This window comes from Melanerpes formicivorus, unplaced genomic scaffold (genome assembly GCF_026170545.1).
Source record: "Melanerpes formicivorus ecotype bairdi unplaced genomic scaffold, bMelFor1.0.p_v2 SCAF_53, whole genome shotgun sequence".
Lineage (NCBI taxonomy): Eukaryota > Metazoa > Chordata > Aves > Piciformes > Picidae > Melanerpes > Melanerpes formicivorus.
This window is the reverse complement of record NW_027142405.1, coordinates 3,259,596-3,282,655: the sequence shown is the minus strand read 5'-3', so window position 1 is coordinate 3,282,655 and position 23,060 is coordinate 3,259,596.

Genomic DNA, 23,060 nt, shown 5'->3' with positions numbered 1-23,060 from the left:
ATATTCCATGCATCCAAATGTCCTGCTTGCAGAGAAATTGGCTAAGCGTGTTCTCGCTGTGGGAACAGTCCCAACTCTTTCAATTGTTTAAAAGATATATTGCTTCCCTCATCCTTAGATCATCCTTTGGCCCATGCAGGACTGCTATTACTTGACTTTCTAAATTTAGCAACGTTAGATACCTCGAATTATTAATGCCCAGCAAAACTGCCACTCAGAGGAAGGAAAAAAAAAGGAGTTTTCTGTCTTTCACAATAGATCCTGTACAAAGTGATTTCATTTGATGAAAAATGCTTTCTTTAAACCATTAAAAAAAAAAATGGAGAAGTATGCTAGGCAGCCTCACAAAGACATGTTGGCATGAAACAGGACATGAAGAGAGAGGAGTGCAAAAAAGCCGTGTGGAGCATTACTACTCCTGGGCTGAGAAACAGTACCACTTTATACTGAGAAACTAACTGGACCTTGACCAAGGACACAGAAAATTGGCAGCATTTTAGGTCTCAATACAGAGTAGGTGCTTTAATGGTGGCTGACTGAAACCTGAGCATTGATGTAGAGATTATATTTGAACAGACTTTTTTTTGAGTCTAGTTTTCATTTTAAAATAATAGAGCCTTAAATGTAAATCCAAGCATGAAAAACACACAGCTATTTAAGCTACCATCTTTTCCTTTGTAACTGGCAGGAAGTGTGACAAGTGAGACCTTTTAATCTGTGTATATGTAAACAAATGTAATACCTTTTGGGCTAATAAATATTGTACATGTGAGATGCAATGGTGTTACTTCATGGCTTTTACCTCCATTCTTTGGTTTATGCTTTTACACAACAATATCCTCTAGAACTATGGTAAATGGTTTTTTTTTGCCTTGGTACCCAGGTCTACTCTAGGCTCTTGGAATGCCCTGGAAACATTCTGCCATGCAAAATGCAGTAAGATAAACATGAATCACTTCCTCTCTACTGATACTTTGTGGTGAGTCCCCAGCCACTGGTTTTGCGACCTTCTTGGTAGACATTGTTATTTCTGAAATAGTTTGAGTCTGGCTGTACTTCATGTCCTGGGGCATTGCTCCAGACTTTTTTAATCCACTGGTTATCCATACTGTGTATGAGTCAGTAGATGCCAGGGTTCCTGTTTGAAAAGTGCTCTGCTGCCTCCATGGGAAATCCTGGGCACTGAGGGTGGAGACCTGCACGTACTGGCCACACTACTCCCTGCCCTGTGGCTCTGTCTTCTGTATAATGTGGATGTAATGGAATAGTGCCCTCAAGGCTGGGGAACTGATACCATAAAATCCTTCTTTTCTGGAAAAATAACCCTTTTTCCTGAACATACAGGGTTTTTCCTCTAACTACTCTTCAGCTCTGTCCTTGCCTTTGGACCTACACCTAGTAGGAAAGTAATTTAAACTGTCCAAGACAAGATGCAGTGTAACCGGAATCTGCACTCTCATGTTTTGCCACCTGCCATTTATCTGCAGTAGCCTAAGGGACTGTGTTTGCACAGCCATGTTGTGTTAGGAGGAGACCTGTTCTCCTCTGAGCGGTTGTCTCCTCTGAGTTGTTGGAGTGATGCTCCACTGCAAACTTCATCTACCCTCTTCCCACCTAGGTCTTTGGACTTAATTTGACTTCCTTATCTAGTGTTTCTAGTCATGGGGTTGTCTTCATACCATGACACTTCCATGGATTTCCACTGGATTTTTTTTTCCTTACTTTTGCCACATGTAACATTTTAACATGAAAGACAGACATGTCTTTTACAGTGCTTTCCATCTTTTAGAGTCCAAGCATGTTAGGAAAGAAGACAATATTTGGATAGCACACTAAGCACTAGAAATAACTATTAAATAGAGCTGTAATGTTTCATGATGGTTAAATAACTAATTTCCTCGAAAGATTCCTTCTATGACTGCAGGAGTTTAGGAAGTGCCCTGGTAGTTACCCAGATTTCTTCTGCAGACATCCAAATGGTTAATTCCTAATTACCAGTAGATGGCTCCCAAGAGCACGGTCTATAGGCGTGTTCCCAAGGCGCATGAAGCAGTGTTTTGGTGTGCTCTAAACCTCTAGAGCTCCATGACCTACCAACAGAAGTTTGCACAGCATCCCAATGTCTGTCATCAGGATCGTGGCACTCTCCTGTGGACACAAGGCAACATGAATGATGCGCATTCTGCAGTAAGAAATCTGGTCTCCCAGTTACATGGTGATGATGGAGTGGAAGAGTCATGCTAACACACACCAGTGAGGCAATAGGTAGAGATCTTGAAACAGCAGCTGTGTTGTGGAATGACTCAGCTGGTTCTACATCAGTAATGCTGACTGAGTGGTGGTAAGAGAGGGTGCAAACCCTTCAGAGTGCTTCTGTGCTGGCAAGCAAAACCTGACTGCTTGTTACATTTGTTGAATGCCTCCAAGAACAAGACCCCTGATTTCTCTTCCAGAAATAGAGATGATAAATAATTGTTATAACTGTCTCCTTTTTATAATTACGTCCAAATGGATTTTTTTCCCCTAGAGATTCTAATTAAGTTTTACATTAATTACAAGTGTGCAGCATCCTTTTACCAGCAGAAGAGCCTTCTGGGAATCCCTGGTGTGTTGCAGCTTTGAAGGCCTGGTTTTAGTCCATTTGCTGAGGGCTGTGCTCCTCAGGGCTACTGTTGTGTTTGACTCTCTCATTAAATATCCTGAGAACTCTTGTTCTCCAGGGTTTGAAATCCTTAATAAGATTTGTATTTTTGAAGGCAGATGCAGTTCCCTTGGAAAGCTGGGGAGATATTTTTTTTTGGCATTAGGGGAATTCTTCATCAACTGAAGTCAATCAGGAGTACTGGCAGAAGAGGTTTTATTCATGTGTGGGAAATCTACCATCATTAGCAGAACAGAGACAGGCTGAGCTTCATGAACTGGAGATGAGTTTTCTCTGCCTTAGTGACACCACTTCTGGAGTTTTGTGTCCAGTTCTGGACTCACCAGCTCAAGAGGGATGGGGATACACTAGAGACGGTCCAACAGACAGCTACAAGGATGGTAAAGGAACTGAAACATCTCCCTTAAGAGGAAAGGCTGAGAGACCCAAAGCTGTTTCATCTGGAGAAGACTAAGAGGAGATCTTTATTAATGTTTACAAATATCTGAAGGGTGGGTGTCAAGAGGAATTACATAGAATAAACCAGGTTGAAAGAGACCTTCAAGATCATTGCATTCAACTCATCAACCAATCCAACCCACCAACCAATCCAACCCACCTAAACAACTAAACCATGGCACCAATCACCCCATCAAGTCTCCTCCTGAAAGCCTCCAATGACGGTGACTCCACCACCTCCCCAGGCAGCCCATTCCAATGGGCAATCACTCTCTCTGTATAGAACTTCTTCCTAACATCCAAACTCAACCTCCCCTGGTGCAGCCTGAGACTGTGTCCTCTTGTTCTGGTACTAGCTGCCTGGGAGAAGACACCAACATCCGCCTGTCTACAACATCCCTTCAGGTAGTTGTAGAGAGTGATAAGATCACCCCTGAGTCTCCTCTGGAAGGGGCCAGACTCTTTTAAGTAGTGCCTTGTGATAGGACAAGGGACAGTGGGTACAAATTGAAACACAGGAAGCTCCATCTCAACATGAGGTAAAACTTCTTTTCTGTAAGGGTGACAGAGCACTGGAACAGGCTGCCCAAGAAGGTTATGAAGTCTCCTTTTCTAGAGACTTTCTAGACTCATCTGGGCATATTCCTGTGTGACCTACCCTAGGTGATGCTGCTTTGGCAGGGAGATTGGACTCAATAATCTCTGGAGGTCCCTTCCAACCCCTACTATTCTGTGATTCAAGGGTTTCCTTCAGTCTGCTTCCTGTCTCTGGAGCTGTCAAAGAGATGCCAGCACAGAGCATAGGACTACTTGGTCAGAATGAACAGAAGGGACAAGGGAAGAAGTTGAGACCAAAGCACAGAGTTCATGGCAAAAGTGCTGTATCCTCCAGGTCTGTAGAGGAGGAATTTTCTATTTGTCCTCAAAATGTTGTCATATTGGCGTGGGGGCAGTTCTGTTCTGAGCCCATGCAGTGTTTGGAAACATAAGGTCTTTCTCTTATGCCTGTGGTTCCTAAACACTATGACAATGCAATGCAAATCTGAAAATACCTTTGAGAAGAAGAGAGGACCCAAAAATGAGCTCTATTTGGAGAAGAACCACAGGCCCTTAGTACTACAGTTCTTCATCAGAAGATGGCATAGCTCTGCTGACCTGCCTATTTTGCTGCCTTTTTTGGTTTGTTGTTTTTTTTTCTGTTGCATCATGCTCATGGCTGATGATGATGGTTACTAGCACGAATCGTCATGAAGACCTGCTACACTGCTCACACACATCTTTAGTATGATGTTGTAACACACACATCTCTGGGATTTAGGCAATGCTGTATTAGGTAAAAACAATCTGGAATGTATTGGCTGTGTATAGGTGTGCATGCACTGCAGCATTTTAAAGTTATGGGTATAGTGCATGTAGGTGAAGATCAGTGTGCTGTTTTGTGGAGGCTGACAGGTTAGAAACTCTCAGATGCTACTCTGACCTTGTAAGTGAGGAATTTCTCCACTTGTGATCTGTACTTGGGGAGGGGGTGGAAATTTGTATCACTTTGTTCTTGTATGTGCATTTGTACATACACACATCTTGGTGTTTAAGAATACAGATGATGCAGCCAGCATGGAGAGACATTATTTCCTGTTTAAGTGCAAGTAGCTAGATAGATAAAAGCTATTATTTACCTTTTTTTTTTTTTCCAGGGGCCAGCAATGGTAAGTAACCAATGGGTTGATGTTATGGTTTAATGAGCTTGTGTGTAATGCATTAGCCTTCAATAGAATTTTGGCTGCTGCTACCTTACAGGAGTGTAGTCCAACATATGTTTTAGGTGCGTTATTTCTGAACTAAACCAGCCACTTGAAGGCAATTATGCTGTGTGCAGTGTCTTTTTACATAGTGGCATTTTAACCACAATAGGGACAGTGAAACTGAAGATAGGAGTTAAAGAGAATAGGTGCTAAGTACACCAGCACTTATGTTGTCTTCCCCAGGTAGGTTTACTTGCTTTTCAGCACATCTGAATAGTCTCCTAGAGGTTATAACTACTTCCCTTTGGCAAGTAGTATGGTCTCAAGGATCAAAACAATCCTAAGATTTCCTACCAATGTTTGTTGCTGTTAGTTCTGGTGGGGTAGATGCTGTGGCTGCCACTGTTCTGGGACCCACAGGAAGGCTGAGAAGTTCACTGTAGACAAAGCAAGTCAATTTTCTCTTACTATCCTGATCCATCTTCTTTGGGTGCTTTGCAATTGACTTGGTTTCATTTTCAAGTTTGATGGTGGTTTTGTCTGTCAAAGAGGAGTCCTGTTCCTCAGACTGTGTTGAAAGACTAGGGGCATCAATGAAGTTATTGTAATCCTTGGGTGGCTACATTAGAGAATGGGGCACAAAAACTCAGCTTATTCTGTTCTGGAACCCTGAGCTGTTTGGTGGCAGCGGTATACAGTAGCTAAGAACATTTGCCATTAATTGACCAAAAGCTCTCTGGAAAAAAAACAGGCAAGTGGAATATGTTGGGTTTTGTTTTTTTTTCAGTTTGGTTGTACTTTTGTTTGTGTGTTGCTTTTGTTGTGTGGGTTTTGTTTGTTTTGTTGTTTTAATGTAGAAATATAGCCTGTATACCTCTGCTCATTTAAATAACCAACCTCACCTCGTTATACTCACTGGACATAAAATCATTAATTGAATATCTCAGATGAAAAAATTGATCTCCAATGGGAGGGTCTTACAGTAATCAGCAAATTCGGTGTCCATCTTGGAGAAGGGTGCATAAATAAGTTGATTTAGTTTGTGATCATTATGGCTCATTGGTTTAGTAAGCGCATTGTATGCATCTAGGTTATGTTCACCTCTTTTGGCTTTGATCTAAGCTGCTTTTAAATGCTTCCTATACAGACATGGAGAGGACACATAAGAAGTGAATATTTCAATTATTTATCTGCCATAAAGACCAGCTGTAAATGTTACATATTTCTGAGTTACCATATCTGAAATCAACTCTAAACAAAAATAGACCAAGTCTAGGTCTTTGAGAAACGATTTTGATGAATAGCTCAAGATACAATCATAAACCCATCAGACTTGATGTACTACTGTTATATAAATCATCTAGTTGCTATAGTGAAAAGGTTCTGGTTGATTGCTAGCTCTTGCAGATCACTGAATTAATAACTTGTATCCAAGTCCACCTTACAAGTCAAGATCTAAGACTATAAAAAAACAGTTCAGTCATGTATTCATTACCATATATGTGAATTTGATGCATTAACATGAGCACAAGCCTATAAAGTAGAAGTCACTGCTAATTTTGCCCAGGTGAGGACTTTGGACCTAGTGGTAGTGCTCTATGCTAAGATAAAGAGAAAATGCCTAATTTCTAAACCTTTTTATTTGGTTGAACTGTTTCAATTAAGCCATTTATTTGAACTCTTGCATAGGAATAGATGTTTGTATAAATGAAAAGCCTGATCTCAAAAGGGTAGTTTCTGATGCTTTGTGGTTCTGTAAGTCTGGGATTTGTTGCCAGAGCAAATTCTTGCAGGGGAAGGCACCACACAGTATAGGGCTGGGCCAAGGGTAGATCTGGAGAGCACGCAGTGAGTTGGAATAAGTTACCCTTCATTTGGGATGCAGAGATTTCGGGGAATGACCCTGAGTGGGGAAGAGTAACCTGCCAGACTAAGCACATGTGCGCAATTCCCAAAGGAGAGGGTAGTAATGACAGAAGACCTTGTTAGAGGAAAATCAGCATAAGCTTTCTCCACACAGCACTACTGCAAGTTATCAGTGGCATATTAATGAATAAGAACTCTGAACTTGGTTATAGTCATTATTTTTATAGAGCTGTTATTTTTTTCCTTACTCATGTTTGGATGGCTATCCCCATTAGGCGGGGAAAGGAGCTAGAGAGTAGAAAAAAAAGTAGCTTATAAAGATCACAGTTCTACTGCTATGCTTTTTGTAATTTGTGAAATTCAGTAATCTCTGAAGATTACTGGGAGGGAACTGAGAGAATTGGGAGAGGGCTGAACTGTGGCTGATAGCATTTTTTTAAATTTGCAGGCCTGCATTATCTTTTTGCAGCAGAATTCCTGCAATGCAGGAATAAAAAAACTGAGTGATCTTAATTACCCTGATTGACCTTAAGATGGAAGAATCTTCCTAAATCTGATTCTCATTCATTAATACCAAGTCAGCAAGCAGCACAAATATGATCTGGATCAAGTGTCAAATTAAGCAGAACACAGTATGGAATTTATGCTGGGTTTGTACCAGCTGCAGGAGGACAGACAATACCTAATCCAGCATAAAGTATACTAGAACTGAGATACCCCTTCATTTTTATTTATTTTTATTTTTGTGCACATTTGTGTGGAAGTGATTTTACCATATCTCAGCACTTTGCCGATGGGTTTGATCCAGGACAGATTGCCTTAAAACCATGTTTTCTGCTACATGAAAAAGAGTGGCCTCGGTCAGCAGCTTTGAACAAGTCTTGTCCTTAAATGTGGTGGGAAGAGCTGTACCCTCTTCAGTTTTCTTAGGAGTTTTCCACTGTTGTGGAAGTGCAGGAAGTCAGGGGGTTTGTGATCAGGGTTTTACCACTCATGTTTTTTAAACTGGGTTTCTAAGTTAGCTATCACTGTTTCCACTCCTTGCATAAGGTTGTTGGGAAATCATCACCTGTGGATTATTTTGCTTACAGTGGTAGACTCTGGCTGTGCTTTTGCAGCATGTCTAAATACTTGCAGGACTCACGTACACAGTTTGGTTGTCAACCCATCAAATGTGATTTTTACCCTGACAGTCTATGGCTAAACTTACTAAGTTAAATTAAACGCCAGCCTTGCAAACTTGGAATTGGAGATCAGGGAGTGCTGGAAAAGAGCTAAATAATTTTGCATCATCATGTACTTCTAGCTCCTGTGTGAATATAAAACTGGAAGGCATTGCTCTGTGCTGCTGGCCTTATCCTCAGGACTTGTGCCACTGAAGCAGATCTTGGACTGCTCTTGCTGCTTGATCAGAAACTGAAGAGTTGTGTTTCTGGGCTTGTCTCTTTGCACTTGCAAGCTTGCACATTAGAGACAAAAGTCCTCTCAAATCACTCTCTTGAAAATATGTATTGTGCATCCTTACGAATCTGTACTGTGCTTGTCATACCAGGTTTCATGAAGCCTTCCCTGCTGTTACAGAAAATGTGTTGCTTTTGATGTGGCAAAGGCATGGATCAAGTTTTTGAAGACAAAAGTGCTATGAAAACAAGCAGTGCTCATTTTAATGTGATACAAAATTTGCAAGCAACAGCTTCAGACAGGTATGAGATGTTGAGTTTGCTTTATTTTAGGATGAAAATGAAAACACCTTTTTTTTTTGCCAGGTTTTTGTTTGAGTGATCGCTTCATCACCCTAATTTCTGCAAGGTTAAAGTTTCTGCTCTTTTTAGCTGTGAAGGCAAACTATCCATTTAATGATAGAAGGGTATTTTATGTTGCTTTTGTTTCTCAAAAAGCTTGCCCTTCCCCAAGAATACACACATTGCTGAAGTCCTGCTTTCAAAATAGACTCTTGTCATACGTTTGGAGAGATGAAGTTTGGCTGGGATTGGGGAGAAACAGCAACTATATGCTGTTTCTATGGGAAGTATTTATAGCTGTTGATGAATGCAACAGCATTCCAATAGTTTAAAAAAGACATGCTGAACAGGATATATGATGTATCTCCTTATTTGAACTAGGTCTGAAAAAACTACCACCATACTCCCTTTTTTAGCTTCATTTCCTGAGGAAACTTGGCTTTAAAAGATCTTGCTCGGTGCATGTGTGCACACATGTCTCTTTTTGCTCTTAAATTCTCAGTGCTTGCATTGGTTTTAACCAAATTTGACAGAAGTTCTAAGGATAATTAGCTCCTACAGAGCTTACAAAACTGCATGACTCACGGAAGTAAGTAGAGGAGTTATATTGTTGATGCCCACATTGGCATAAAAGCAGCAACATAAATGTATTATTGGACAGTGGAGACTCAGCAGAGGAGAATGATGTTATGAATGTCCCAAATGTGGAGGAAAATCTGTGCCTCGAGCATGTACAGTATTAGACACAGAAAGTTGAGCTGTGGATTCATGATAGGAAAGCAACCAGTTTTCATTAGTTTTGCTTCTCAAGGAACTTTAGTACTGCTGAGAGTTAGTAGTAAAAATACATCAACAGAGCCCACATATTAATGTTTTCAAGTCTGCAAAGCTCTGGAAAATTAGCATAGTATTTAAAATGCATTTGTATTTTTAGCTCATATTTTCTGATGAAATCTCTTGTGTTTGTCCACAGCTATATAGCTCTCTACATGAAAACACAATGTATTAGACTTTCCAGAATAATTGCACGCTAAAAAATGTAAATTTAGCCAAAAAAGCAGAGAACTTTTTGGAAAAAATGTAACTAGTTCTTCCTCTGGGAAATAATAATAATAATAATAATAAATACCAAAATCTTCTTTGGCTTTGATCTGCTCGGTACAATTCCATGCAAAGCAGAGAGATGCAACCTTGGCAGCAGAATTTCGTGACTGAGTGTGGATTTGCAGTGGGTTGCTTCTTCCCTGTCCAATGAAGTCATCTGCAACCCTTCAAATAAAAAAAAGTGTCGTGTCTAAGTAGTAGATCCAAAGAGTGAGGCTTTTAAATAACCATTAGATACCCTGAGACTGAAGGCGAGATTGCAAGGACTGGAGAAGCTGTAGAGTAGACAATCCAGCTCCTAGTTTCCTTCCGTGATTTGGCATAGTCAGCACAGAGGCATAAGAAGATGGATTGTTCTCCCAGTCCTCCTTTCAGTGCTAAAATTATACAGATACCTACTGCTAATTTGATCAGTGTGGAGTTGAATTGTTTCTCGCTGCCTGACCAAGAAATCTGGAATGCTTAATTTTAGTGCCTTTTAAGAATTCCTAGAGCACCAGTGAAGTTCTCCCATAAGTTCTCCCATAACCAAAAATGTAAAATGTTGGCCCAAAAATAGATATCTGACACTGTGCAAATTTACCTGCAACTGAACTCCCCACCCTATCTTGTCATCATTTTCTTAAATTCCTTTAATATGTAAGGATTTGCCTTCTTTGAACACATAATGCCATCCCATTTTCGTCTTGCTGGGTGCTGACACTACATTCCTATCTGTCTGCTGAGTTGTTTTCTGGATTAATATTAATTCATTACATTGGTCAAGGAGGCTGTGTTTGGTAAACAGCTTCTTGAGGACGTAACACATTTTCCCAGTATCACAGTATATTAGAGGTTGGAAGGGACCTCAAGAGATCATCGGGTCCAACCCCCACCTGCCAAAGCAAGATCACCCAGGGTAGTCCACACAGGAACACATCCAGGTGGGTTTTGAAAGTCTTCAGAGAAGGAGACTCCACAACCTCCCTGAGCAGTCTGTTCCAGTGCTTTGTCGCCCTTGCTGTAAAAAAAAGTTTCTCCTCATGTTGAGGTGAAATCTTCTATGTCCAAGTTTGAACCTGTTGTTTCTTGTCTTATTACTGTGCACCACCGAAAAGAACTTGGCCCCATCCACTTGACACCCACCCCTCAGACATTCATACACATTGATGAGATCCCCTCTCAGTCTTCCTTTCTCAAGACTAAACAGCTCCAGGGATCTCAGTCTAGGGATGTTTAGAGTCCAGAAGATTTAAGTGTTAGACTACAAGTATAATCCAAATCCAGCAAATTATAACCTTTCCTAGTGTGTTTTAGAGGACAAGGGATGGACAGGGGGAAGAGAAGTGGAAGAAGAGAGGAAGAAATCATGGAGCTGCTCTCATATCAATAGCAAGGGCTGCCTTGTCGTGTTGAGTGGCCGGTGCTGACAAGCCCACAATATCTGGTGTTGCTCAGCTATGGATAAAGGTAAGTGTACCTTTTCCTGATACAACTCAGAACTCTAAGATACGTTTCTTAATACTATTCATCTTAATTTGCATAATCAGTTTCTCTGAAAATGATTCAGGCATTAAGATGCATCTGAACAGGCTTCTTTCCTGCCTGCAAAGGTAAATCCCTCTGGTGAGCTGAGCATTATAAATTTAAATCCAGGATGTGGGCTTGGTTGACGTACTGTACTTAGCGAGACAGGTACAAATGATTGGGAAGAAAAACTTGCTCTGAATCTTGCTGTGTTCCTATACCCAAAGGGGTTTGCTTTAAAGAAGATTACTAATGTTTTAAGATTATCTTAAGGTAATATGTAAGTAATTAAGGAACCATGAGCAAAGGAAAGTTGGGGTTTTTTTTGAGCACAAGTATTCCTTGACAGTAATCTTAAAGAATCCTGAGGATGATGAAAGTTGAAGCTGAACTTCTCTTCTCAAACAGAAGGTAATTCAGTAGCCAAAACTTGTTGGTATATGAGTGTGACTTCCTGTGCACCAGTAAAAATTATCTTAGCAGCAGCTGGAACCCAGAGAAGTCAATATCTACAGGTCCTCTAATGTCTTTTAGAGGTCTGCCATTTACATGGTTTATGGAGAGGGAATCCTGTCTAGATCTTGCCTGATTAAATTGACTTTGTCCACTCAGCAAATAGTTTTGTTTTTTTTTTTAATTTAATTTTTTTGTTTGTGGTTTTATTTTAAACATAAAAATAGTATTTATCTCTTTTAAAACATGCTCAGTTCTAAGCTCACTTGTACTTTTAAGATGGTTTTCTGTTTTGAAGTGCACCACTTTCCAGGGAGGTGGTGGAGTCACCATCACTAGAGGTGTTCAGGGGGAGACTTGATAAGGAGCTTGGTTGCATGGTTTAGTTGATTAGGTGGTGTTGGATGATAGGTTGGAGGTGATGATCTTGAAGGTCTCTTCCAACCTAGTCTGGTCTGGTCTATCCTATCCTATTCTATCCTATCCTATCCTATCCTATCCTATCCTATCCTATCCTATCCTATCCTATCCTATCCTATCCTATCCTATCCTATCTTATTCTATCTTATCCTATCCTATCCTATCCTATCCTATCCTATCCTATCCTATCCTATCCTATCCTATCCTATCTTATTCTATCCTATCCTATCCTATCCTATCCTATCCTATCCTATCCTATCCTATCCTATCCTATCCTATCCTATCCTATGGCGTTACAGAAGTTAGTACCTTACTGCTCATCTGAAAGTATTAGTTCCTTGCTTGATCCTGTGCCAGATAGCCACCTTCCACAGTGCAACAGTCCATAACTGTAAAATTCACTGGAAATTAAACAAGTATTTCAAGTTGTGCTCAGAGTTTCTGTGCAAGTGTACTAAAAGCATGACCACATCTTTTGTCAAGAGCTGGCCTGGGGAAATAAGTTAATGCAAGAAAAAGGAGCTTCTCAACAGGCACCTTGCCATTCTTTCATGCACAAGCTGTGAGTAAGAAAAATTATGTATCAAGAAAACTCTGTTGCTCTGAAGAAGAAAGGGCAAAAGCTAACTACTGATAATCTTAATTTACCTAAATTATATATATACAGTGTTATTTATACAGAGTATGTCATCAAGCATTGGAACAAACCACCTAGGGAAGTGGTGGAGTCACCATCCCTGGAGCTGTTAAAAAAATGTGTAGATATGGCACTTCAGGACATGTGTTAATGGGCATGATAGTGCCACATTGACAGTCAGATTTGATGATTGTAGAGGTCTTTTCCAACCTTATTGATTCCATGATTCTACCAAATTCATGTTCAGCAAAATCATATTTGAGCTTTGTTCCATGGAGCAGTGCATGTTGGGTTGCAAGCAGCACCAGAACAAGAGGACAGAGTCTCAAGCTGCACCAGGGGAAGTTTAGGCTCGAAGTGAGGAGAAAGTTCTTCACAGCCATTGGAATGGACTGCTCAGGGAGGTGGTGGAGTCACCATCCCTGGAGGTGTTCAAGAGGGGACTGGATGTGGTACTTGGTGCCATGGTTTAGTAGTCATGAGGTCTGTGGTGAGAGGTTGGACTTGATGATCTTTGAGGTCTTTTCCAACCTTGTTGATTCTGTGATTCTAAATAGCAACCTCTTTCACCTAAACTGTGAAGATGTTCAGCATAACGGTTAGCCTCACTTAACAGCTGGTGTGTTCATATTAATTAGGCTTCAAGGAAACAAGCAAGACAAGTATGGTCTTACAGGTAGAGTGAAGGTTTTTGCTGGTCAGTGGGCATTGTGCTGGGGAGGTGGCTTCTGGGAAGTGTTGTTGTTGTTTGGGGTTGTTATTATTCCTTTTCATTAGCATGAAAATACTGAGCTACTTATTACATTTATTCTATGTATTTCAGTTTGATCAACAAAGGAAAAATCTATCACATGAGTTATCATGGGGATTGCTGCTTTGAGAAGCCCAGTGCCAGTTATGAAAAAGCAGCAGGAACCTAAGCTACAGTTTTGCTGATCTGGTACCTTTTTTAAAACACAAAACCTTCCATTTATGAGCTCATCATGACAGGAACTTGTTATCCATGTGTTAACCTTCTGAAGAAGTAGTGTTTACATAGCTAAGATGTTTCATAGTTTAGGCAAATGACACCAAGGCAGCTGCAATTTGGTATATAACAACTCTTCACAGTTTGTTTGAAGTGGCTGAAGCTATTTAGCTTTTGTGGACAGATCCACTAACCCACACACAGTTCTGCCTAAGTAACAACTGTGGTAACTAAAACTTTCCTCTGGCAATACACTTTGTATGTCTAGTGCAAGAAAAACAAACCCCTTTATAAATAAACTAAGTAAACTATTTATAAATAAATGTAACCAAAATATTGAATATTCTCTATAGTAGCCCACACACTTGATCGTAAGTGCTAGAGAAAGCTAACAAATAGCTGTGTCCAGCTATGGGACCTCTGTCACTGCTGGAGCTGAACCTGGCAAAGGACACAAAGAATGTTAAGAAGGGCTGCCCACTCACAGTAGTGAAAATGAAGAGCTGAGATACTCAATAACTTCTTTTGCCTCAGTCTTTACTGTCAGTCTTGCTCTATCTGCCCCCCAAGTCAATGGACCACTAGGTGCAGACAGTCTGGTTAGTCTCTGCCACTGTATGGGAAGATCAAGGAAGGAATTGGTTGCTGTATTTTCAAAGCCACTCTCCATGACATTTGAGAAGTACTGGCAGACAGGTGAGGTCTCTGAAGACTGGAAGGGAGGGGTCTCTGCTCACTGCAGGGGGATTAGCTAAAATAACCTTTGAGGGTGCCTTACAACTCAATGCAATCTGTGAATTAGGCTAGTGACGCTGTTGCATAGTCGCAAATAATATTGTGTTTCTTACTCATTTTGCTGATATTCAGAAAACCTGTTCAGTTAGGCTATCAGCATAGAGTCTATTTGGATGATCTCCTCAAAATTATACAGAGGAAAAACTCAGGTAATGCTGAGGACAAGGGCACGTGTCCGTTTGGACTCTTTTGAGAATAAAACATTCATTGCTTGTTGTCCCTGAATAGAGTTTCAGTAATGAAGGCTGATCCTCAGTAATAGTGTGAGTGCCTGCACAGAGTAAGCATTGGGAGATAACTGAGTCTGTGGCTGAAGCAGATGGAACTTTTTATAGCTCCAGTGGAGACAATGTGGGAGCTGAGGGTAACATTGCTTTCTCAGGCCCAGAAAGGACGAAAGCACTCTTGTTTTGCTTCTGCAAAAGAGGTACTATTGTGTTCTCTACCATGTCCCTCTGTCTCCACTTGAACTCCCCAAAGGACTGTTTGGCAGTGCAGAAGATTTGGTTTATATAATACAGAGGGACCTTTCTTTCTTTTTTTTTTTTCCACCAATAATGTTTTGATCTTAGCTGGGATTGAGAAGTGCTTCATTCATTGTGACTGCTTGGCAGTGACATAAAGGCATCCACTGTGTAGCAGGTCTTCAGAATGTACATTGCTTTGAAAGAAAGCTGAGCTTCTTCATGTGTAAACATCTGCCTTAGTTTCTTAATGCCTGGACAGCTGGAAAACATGCAGTGCATTGGGAGTCTGCTCAAAACTTCATCCCTTGATGTATCTCTTCACAAAACTCAAACACTTCTTGAGGGTGGGTTTGCTTTTCTTTGACCCTGATGCTTGTAGGGCTGTGCTCTGTGTGTTCCACTAGCCTGGATCTTTTACTCTTTTGTTTTATCATTTCTTTTTGTGATGGTGTTAAGTATTGCAGCTGCACTGAGAATGGTGAGGGATGTGTCTGCTGTGGGTCCTAGCTTTAGAGCTGAGCTCAATGGAGTAGACTGGTCTCAGTGAGATCCTTAAAGCATTTAGTCTGTGTAAGTGACAGTCTAAAGCAGGTCAGCTTACTGTCTGAGCAGGAAAAAATTAAAACCATGGTACTGTGTGTGGTTTGTTTTCACATATGGAGAGACAGCTATACAGTGGTACTGTTTGCTTTTGTCAGTCCAGGCAGTAGCAAGTTTATACATTATGGTGTGTTTACTTTGCAGTCATTTGCACAAACAGGTATCAGATAGCCCCAATAGTATTATCATTAGTATGATTCTGTTTCTGAAAACCTTTGTCTATCCTTGCTCAGGGCTTTTTTGGAGGATAAAAGACATCATCTCAGCAAGGGACCTTAAGTAGCTATGTCACCTCATGAGGAGCTGCAGTTATTTATTGTTGCTGAGTGGTGCATCCTGTCATCCTGTCAACATGTTGCCTGTTTCTTCCTGTTCTACTGGTACTGGCAGCTCTCACATGTCCTAAACATCAGTGACTTTTCTTTGAGCCTGGTAGCTTGATGAGGTGGTAAAAGAGGGGATACTGTAAATACCCCTTGTGCACTTATGCACACATATGTGTCAGAGCAGCCATTTGTGATTTACAAAGCGAGTGAAAATATTAAATTTGTCACACTTCTTCCAAGCCTGCATTTAATGTGAATAAAATTATAGATCCAAATCTTGATACAGATACACAAAATCTTGATACAAGAGAATGACATGGAATTACCTGTAGGTTGCCTATATGAATACTTTCATAAAGCACTGCTGTCTTCTTCCAGGCAAGGCCATGTGTTTTTGAGGTGTGATGCTTCACTCTGCAAGGTGCCTGACCCTGTGGGTGCATATGAGAATTATGAACACACCTGCTGGTTTGGACTTCTCATATTGCTTGGGGTTAGTTTCTAGACTCTGCTGGGCAATTTTGAGTGTGCAAGACAAGGTACTGACAGGCTAGGTAACTTCTGACAAGCAAGATCCTTAATCAGGTATTACACCAGATGAGCAGTGATTCATAGAGCACTACTCAGTTATGGGTGACTAAAAAGGGACATGGATATCATGGATGCCTAAAGTCTGCTGACTTTCTTTAGACTTTTGGCTAAATCTCTGCTATTTTCCAGCTTCTTAAGCCATACTGACATCCACTTTGTAGAATACTCCAAAGTTGGTGCTTTTGGTGGGGTATTGTTTGTTGTTTGTTGGTTGGTTTGTTTGTTTGTTTTATTACTGCCTTGCTTCCATCTATGGTGTTATGCTTTATTTTGGACACTTTGGGGATTAAGTGGCATTCCCTTGAATTTTAAAGTTCCCAAATAGTCGGTATTTCCTTGGAAGGGATGATGTTATGATGTTTGACAGAAATTGGTGAATCTAATGACCTTTGATTAAAGCCTTCAGGTGTATGATAATATAGACAAAGACAATTTTGAATACAGATTCAGAAGCCAGGAATTTAGAAACTAATTCCAACTTTTCAGCCTACACAGACTACTAAATAAAGGATTTCAACAACTGAGGGCATGTTTTTGTTTGTAAAAGTGGGTGCTTAGTGCAGTTAGATGATGAATTAAGGACAGCCGGAATGTATCAGAATATACTTTCCCACACATCCACTACTACTGAGCATTAATACATTTTCATCCCTTTGTAATTATTTTCTCTTCACAGCTATTTCCAGATTGTTACTGTCTGTAATTGTGACACTTTTTTACAAGAAAACTGCTTTTGTCAATTCAATCTCTGTGATTTTTATTATTGTTGCAATTGTTATTGTTGCAATTGTTTCAAAGCCAGAACCTTCTAACTTGGTTTGAATTCTTCAAACTCCTTTTATATTGTGCAACCAACAACCAACTTATTTTTAGTCAGATACCTGCCTGTTTTTTTGTTTGTGTGCTTCCTCCTAATAATTTAGATCAAGTTAGAGGCTCCCTAACAGACAATGATCAAGCGCTCTGGTGACATTCCAGTAAAGAAATGAGCAGCTTTGCAGATTAAAGTGATTGTGGACTAAGGAGACAGACATTTAATGGCTGTTTTTGAAAGTTGTGCACTGGACAATGGGAGAAATAGCTTTATTGTAAACATGTATTGTATGAATGAGACGGGCTTTGGGGCTGACTAAATTGAATTCTTTCAGGACAAAGGTAGTGTGAGAAACTGTGGCCTTTGAAAATCCAGTCATGTGGTGCCAGTTACCTCCTGTGAAATGCTGAAGTGTGTTGCTCCTATTGAAGTCAAGGGAACTGAAGTCCATTAGCACATTCAGGAGCCCTTGATAGAAATTATCACAGCTTTAATGAGACAGAAAGTACAGGGGGAAATTTTTTTGTGTGTATTTGAAACAACACAAAATACACCATTTGAAATGGATCCATCTCCAATCAACTTTTCTATACTGTGCCTCGCTGAAAAGTAGGCTAAATCCAATTTTGGAATAATTTTCTAAATAACTTCAGAAAATGCCAATTCACAGAAAACAGCAGGGGTTACATTTTTCCTGAGCGAAGGCTAAGAAATTACTGTTTCTGGTGAAATAAAAATGTCATTGATTTTTCAAAATTGCTCCAAAGTAATGTGAACATTTAAAATAAAATACTGGGGAACCATTTTGTCTGGAAGATGAAAAAAGAATTAGTGACAATTTTCCAGTAATGCTGCTTCAGTGACAAACGTGTTGCAGGAACACATTTAATAATAAACATATACTGTGTGTGTAGGGAGGGGAAAAAAAAAACCTCTCTGATGCACAGCTGAATTGTGTTATTACTTTGGTTGCTGATGCATATAACATGGTACTTTTAAAGAAACATGCTTGTATATCTGAGTCATATGAATCTAGCTTCCTGTTGCCCAAGTCTTTCTAAGCCAGTGTCTTGGATAAGTAGCTCATGCACATGTTCTGTATTATAGGACTCACCATCATTGGAGGTGTCTAGGAGGAGACTTGATAGGGTGCTTGGTTGCATGGTTTAGTTGATTAGGTGGTGTTGGATGATAGGTTGGATGTGATGATCTCTAAGGTCTCTTCCAACCTCGTCTTGTCTCTCCTCTCCTCTCCTCTCCTCTCCTCTCCTCTCCTCTCCTCTCCTCTCCTCTCCTCTCCTCTCCTCTCCTCTCCTCTCCTCTCCTCTCCTCTCCTCTCCTCTCCTCTCCTCTCCTCTCCTCTCCTCTCCTCTCCGAACCTCTCCTCTCCGAACCTCTCCTCTCCTCTCCGAACCTCTCCTCTCCTCTCCGAACCTCTCCTCTCCTCTCCGAACCTCTCCTCTCCTCTCCTCTCCGAACCTCTCCTCTCCTCTCCGAACCTCTCCTCTCCTCTCCGAACCTCTCCGAACCTCTCCTCTCCGAACCTCTCCTCTCCGAACCTCTCCTCTCCGAACCTCTCCTCTCCTCTCCGAACCTCTCCTCTCCTCTCCTCTCCGAACCTCTCCTCTCCGAACCTCTCCTCTCCGAACCTCTCCTCTCCGAACCTCTCCTCTCCTCTCCGAACCTCTCCTCTCCGAACCTCTCCTCTCCGAACCTCTCCTCTCCTCTCCGAACCTCTCCTCTCCTCTCCGAACCTCTCCTCTCCGAACCTCTCCTCTCCGAACCTCTCCTCTCCGAAACTCTCCTCTCCGAAACTCTCCTCTCCGAAACTCTCCTCTCCGAACCTCTCCTCTCCGAACCTCTCCTCTCCGAACCTCTCCTCTCCTCTCCGAACCTCTCCTCTCCTCTCCTCTCCTCTCCGAACCTCTCCGAACCTCTCCGAACCTCTCCTCTCCGAACCTCTCCTCTCCGAACCTCTCCGAACCTCTCCTCTCCGAACCTCTCCTCTCCTCTCCGAACCTCTCCTCTCCTCTCCGAACCTCTCCTCTCCGAACCTCTCCTCTCCGAACCTCTCCTCTCCGAACCTCTCCTCTCCGAACCTCTCCTCTCCGAACCTCTCCTCTCCTCTCCGAACCTCTCCTCTCCTCTCCGAACCTCTCCTCTCCTCTCCGAACCTCTCCTCTCCTCTCTGAACCTCTCCTCTCCGAACCTCTCCTCTCCGAACCTCTCCTCTCTGAACCTCTCCTCTCCTCTCCTCTCTGAACCTCTCCTCTCCTCTCCTCTCTGAACCTCTCCTCTCCTCTCCTCTCTGAACCTCTCCTCTCTGAACCTCTCCTCTCTGAACCTCTCCTCTCCTCTCCTCTCCTCTCTGAACCTCTCCTCTCCTCTCTGAACCTCTCCTCTCCTCTCTGAACCTCTCCTCTCCTCTCTGAACCTCTCTGAACCTCTCCTCTCCTCTCTGAACCTCTCTGAACCTCTCCTCTCCTCTCTGAACCTCTCTGAACCTCTCCTCTCCTCTCTGAACCTCTCCTCTCCTCTCCTCTCCTCTCTGAACCTCTCCTCTCCTCTCCTCTCCTCTCTGAACCTCTCCTCTCCTCTCCTCTCTGAACCTCTCCTCTCCTCTCTGAACCTCTCCTCTCCTCTCTGAAACTCTCCTCTCCTCTCCTCTCTGAACCTCTCCTCTCCTCTCTGAAACTCTCCTCTCCTCTCCTCTCTGAACCTCTCCTCTCCTCTCTGAACCTCTCCTCTCCTCTCTGAACCTCTCCTCTCCTCTCCTCTCCTCTCCTCTCCTCTCCTCTCCTCTCCTCTCCTCTCCTCTCCTCTCCTCTCCTCTCCTCTCCTCTCCTCTCCTCTCCTCTCCTCTCCTCTCCTCTCCTCTCCTCTCCTCTCCTCTCCTCTCCTCTCCTCTCCTCTCCTCTCCTCTCCTCTCCTCTCCTCTCCTCTCCTCTCCTCTCCTCTCCTCTCCTCTCCTCTCCTCTCCTCTCCTCTCCTCTCCTCTCCTCTCCTCTCCTCTCCTCTCCTCTCCTCTCCTCTCCTCTCCTCTCCTCTCCTCTCCTCTCCTCTCCTCTCCTCTCCTCTCCTCTCCTCTCCTCTCCTCTCCTCTCCTCTCCTCTCCTCTCCTCTCCTCTCCTCTCCTCTCCTCTCCTCTCCTCTCCTCTCCTCTCCTCTCCTCTCCTCTCCCCTCCTCTCCGAACCTCTCCTCTCCGAACCTCTCCTCTCCGAACCTCTCCTCTCCGAACCTCTCCTCTCCTCTCCGAACCTCTCCTCTCCTCTCCTCTCCTCTCCTCTCCTCTCCTCTCCTCTCCTCTCCTCTCCTCTCCCCTCCTCTCCGAACCTCTCCTCTCCGAACCTCTCCTCTCCGAACCTCTCCTCTCCGAACCTCTCCTCTCCTCTCCGAACCTCTCCTCTCCTCTCCTCTCTGAACCTCTCCTCTCCGAACCTCTCCTCTCCGAACCTCTCCTCTCTGAACCTCTCCTCTCCGAACCTCTCTGAACCTCTCCTCTCTGAACCTCTCCTCTCCTCTCTGAACCTCTCCTCTCTGAACCTCTCCTCTCTGAACCTCTCCTCTCCTCTCCTCTCCTCTCTGAACCTCTCCTCTCCTCTCCTCTCTGAACCTCTCCTCTCCTCTCCTCTCTGAACCTCTCCTCTCCTCTCCTCTCTGAACCTCTCCTCTCCTCTCTGAACCTCTCCTCTCCTCTCCTCTCCTCTCCTCTCCTCTCCTCTCCGAACCTCTCCTCTCCTCTCCGAACCTCTCCTCTCCGAACCTCTCCGAACCTCTCCGAACCTCTCCTCTCCTCTCCGAACCTCTCCTCTCCTCTCCGAACCTCTCCTCTCCTCTCCTCTCCTCTCTGAACCTCTCCTCTCCTCTCCTCTCCTCTCTGAACCTCTCCTCTCCTCTCCTCTCCTCTCTGAACCTCTCCTCTCCTCTCCTCTCCTCTCTGAACCTCTCCTCTCCTCTCCTCTCTGAACCTCTCCTCTCCTCTCCTCTCTGAACCTCTCCTCTCTGAACCTCTCCTCTCCTCTCCTCTCTGAACCTCTCCTCTCCTCTCCTCTCTGAACCTCTCCTCTCCTCTCTGAACCTCTCCTCTCCTCTCCTCTCTGAACCTCTCCTCTCTGAACCTCTCCTCTCTGAACCTCTCCTCTCTGAACCTCTCCTCTCCTCTCTGAACCTCTCCTCTCTGAACCTCTCTGAACCTCTCCTCTCTGAACCTCTCCTCTCTGAACCTCTCTGAACCTCTCCTCTCTGAACCTCTCTGAACCTCTCTGAACCTCTCCGAACCTCTCTGAACCTCTCCGAACCTCTCCGAACCTCTCCTCTCGTCTCCGAACCTCTCCTCTCCGAACCTCTCCTCTCCGAACCTCTCCTCTCCGAACCTCTCCTCTCTGAACCTCTCCTCTCTGAACCTCTCCTCTCCTCTCCTCTCCGAACCTCTCCGAACCTCTCCTCTCCTCTCCGAACCTCTCCTCTCCGAACCTCTCCTCTCCGAACCTCTCCTCTCCGAACCTCTCCTCTCCGAACCTCTCCGAACCTCTCCGAACCTCTCCTCTCCTCTCCTCTCCTCTCCTCTCCTCTCCTCTCCTCTCCTCTCCGAACCTCTCCTCTCCTCTCCGAACCTCTCCTCTCCTCTCCGAACCTCTCCTCTCCGAACCTCTCCTCTCCTCTCTGAACCTCTCCGAACCTCTCCTCTCCGAACCTCTCCTCTCCGAACCTCTCCGAACCTCTCCTCTCTTCTCCGAACCTCTCCTCTCCGAACCTCTCCTCTCCTCTCCTCTCCTCTCCTCTCCTCTCCTCTCCGAACCTCTCCTCTCCTCTCCGAACCTCTCCTCTCCAAACCTCTCCGAACCTCTCCTCTCCTCTCCGAACCTCTCCTCTCCTCTCCGAACCTCTCCTCTCCGAACCTCTCCTCTCAACTCTAGGCTTTCATGAATGTCTAGATTTGGCCTGGACCAAGATACAGTATCCATCCATTCATGTGGCTTCCTTGTGTAAGTGTGTGTCATTTTCACTCTGTCACACTATTCATAGTAGTGAGTTTATGTGGCAGATCAAAGCTTACACATTCAGCCACTACAAATATGAAAGCCAAACGCAAATAGCAAGGTGATTTACAGAGAAATCCATGTGATGCTTTTTCAGCAGCTTCAGTGGTGAAGGTTAAAACAGTGGCTAAAAATCATAGATGTCATGATGCAGAAACAAACCAAAACTAAACAGAACACCGCAATCACACCAAACAAACAAACCCACCCAAACCAAAACCACAAAGAAGCAAGAAGAGGACAAAGAAGTAATTTGGGAATGGAGGAAAGAGGAAGGGGTAGCTCTACATCTTCCTTGAAGGGGCATTCATTTGGCAAAATGGGTAGCTTTCCTGTAAAAGTTAGGTTTTGTCTTGTTGACTTCAGTGGGAAGGAAGATCAGCCCCAAGATCAGGCAGCTAATATTGGCACCAAGAATGTTTTGAATGATGAGCCTTCCTGTAAGTGATGAATGTGGAGTGGTTTGCTAATGATTAATGCATACTTTGTATTAATAAATCATATTAATTGTGTTCTTCCTCTTTCCTTTTGTGGTTTTTTCCCCTCCTCCTTGTGTATAAAAAGCACTCTGTGAGTCCAAACCCAAGAAGATGTCTAAAATAAGATAACTATGCTTGGGTGCAGATGACATGAAAGGAGATTCAGATAAACTCTTATATTCCTCGTAAAACTGCCAATATCAATTAGGTAGATGCTTGAGAATAATTTTTATGTTTTCCTATAAAAGCTGACTGTTCCCAAGTACTGGTTTCTACCATGTGGCTTTTGTATTTTAACATTGTTATATGACATTGCATTATTTAGAGCCATCAATTGCTATGGATGTGACTCATATATCCCAAAGCGACACAGCGTGAAGGGAAGTATGAAAAACTGGTCTTAATAAATAA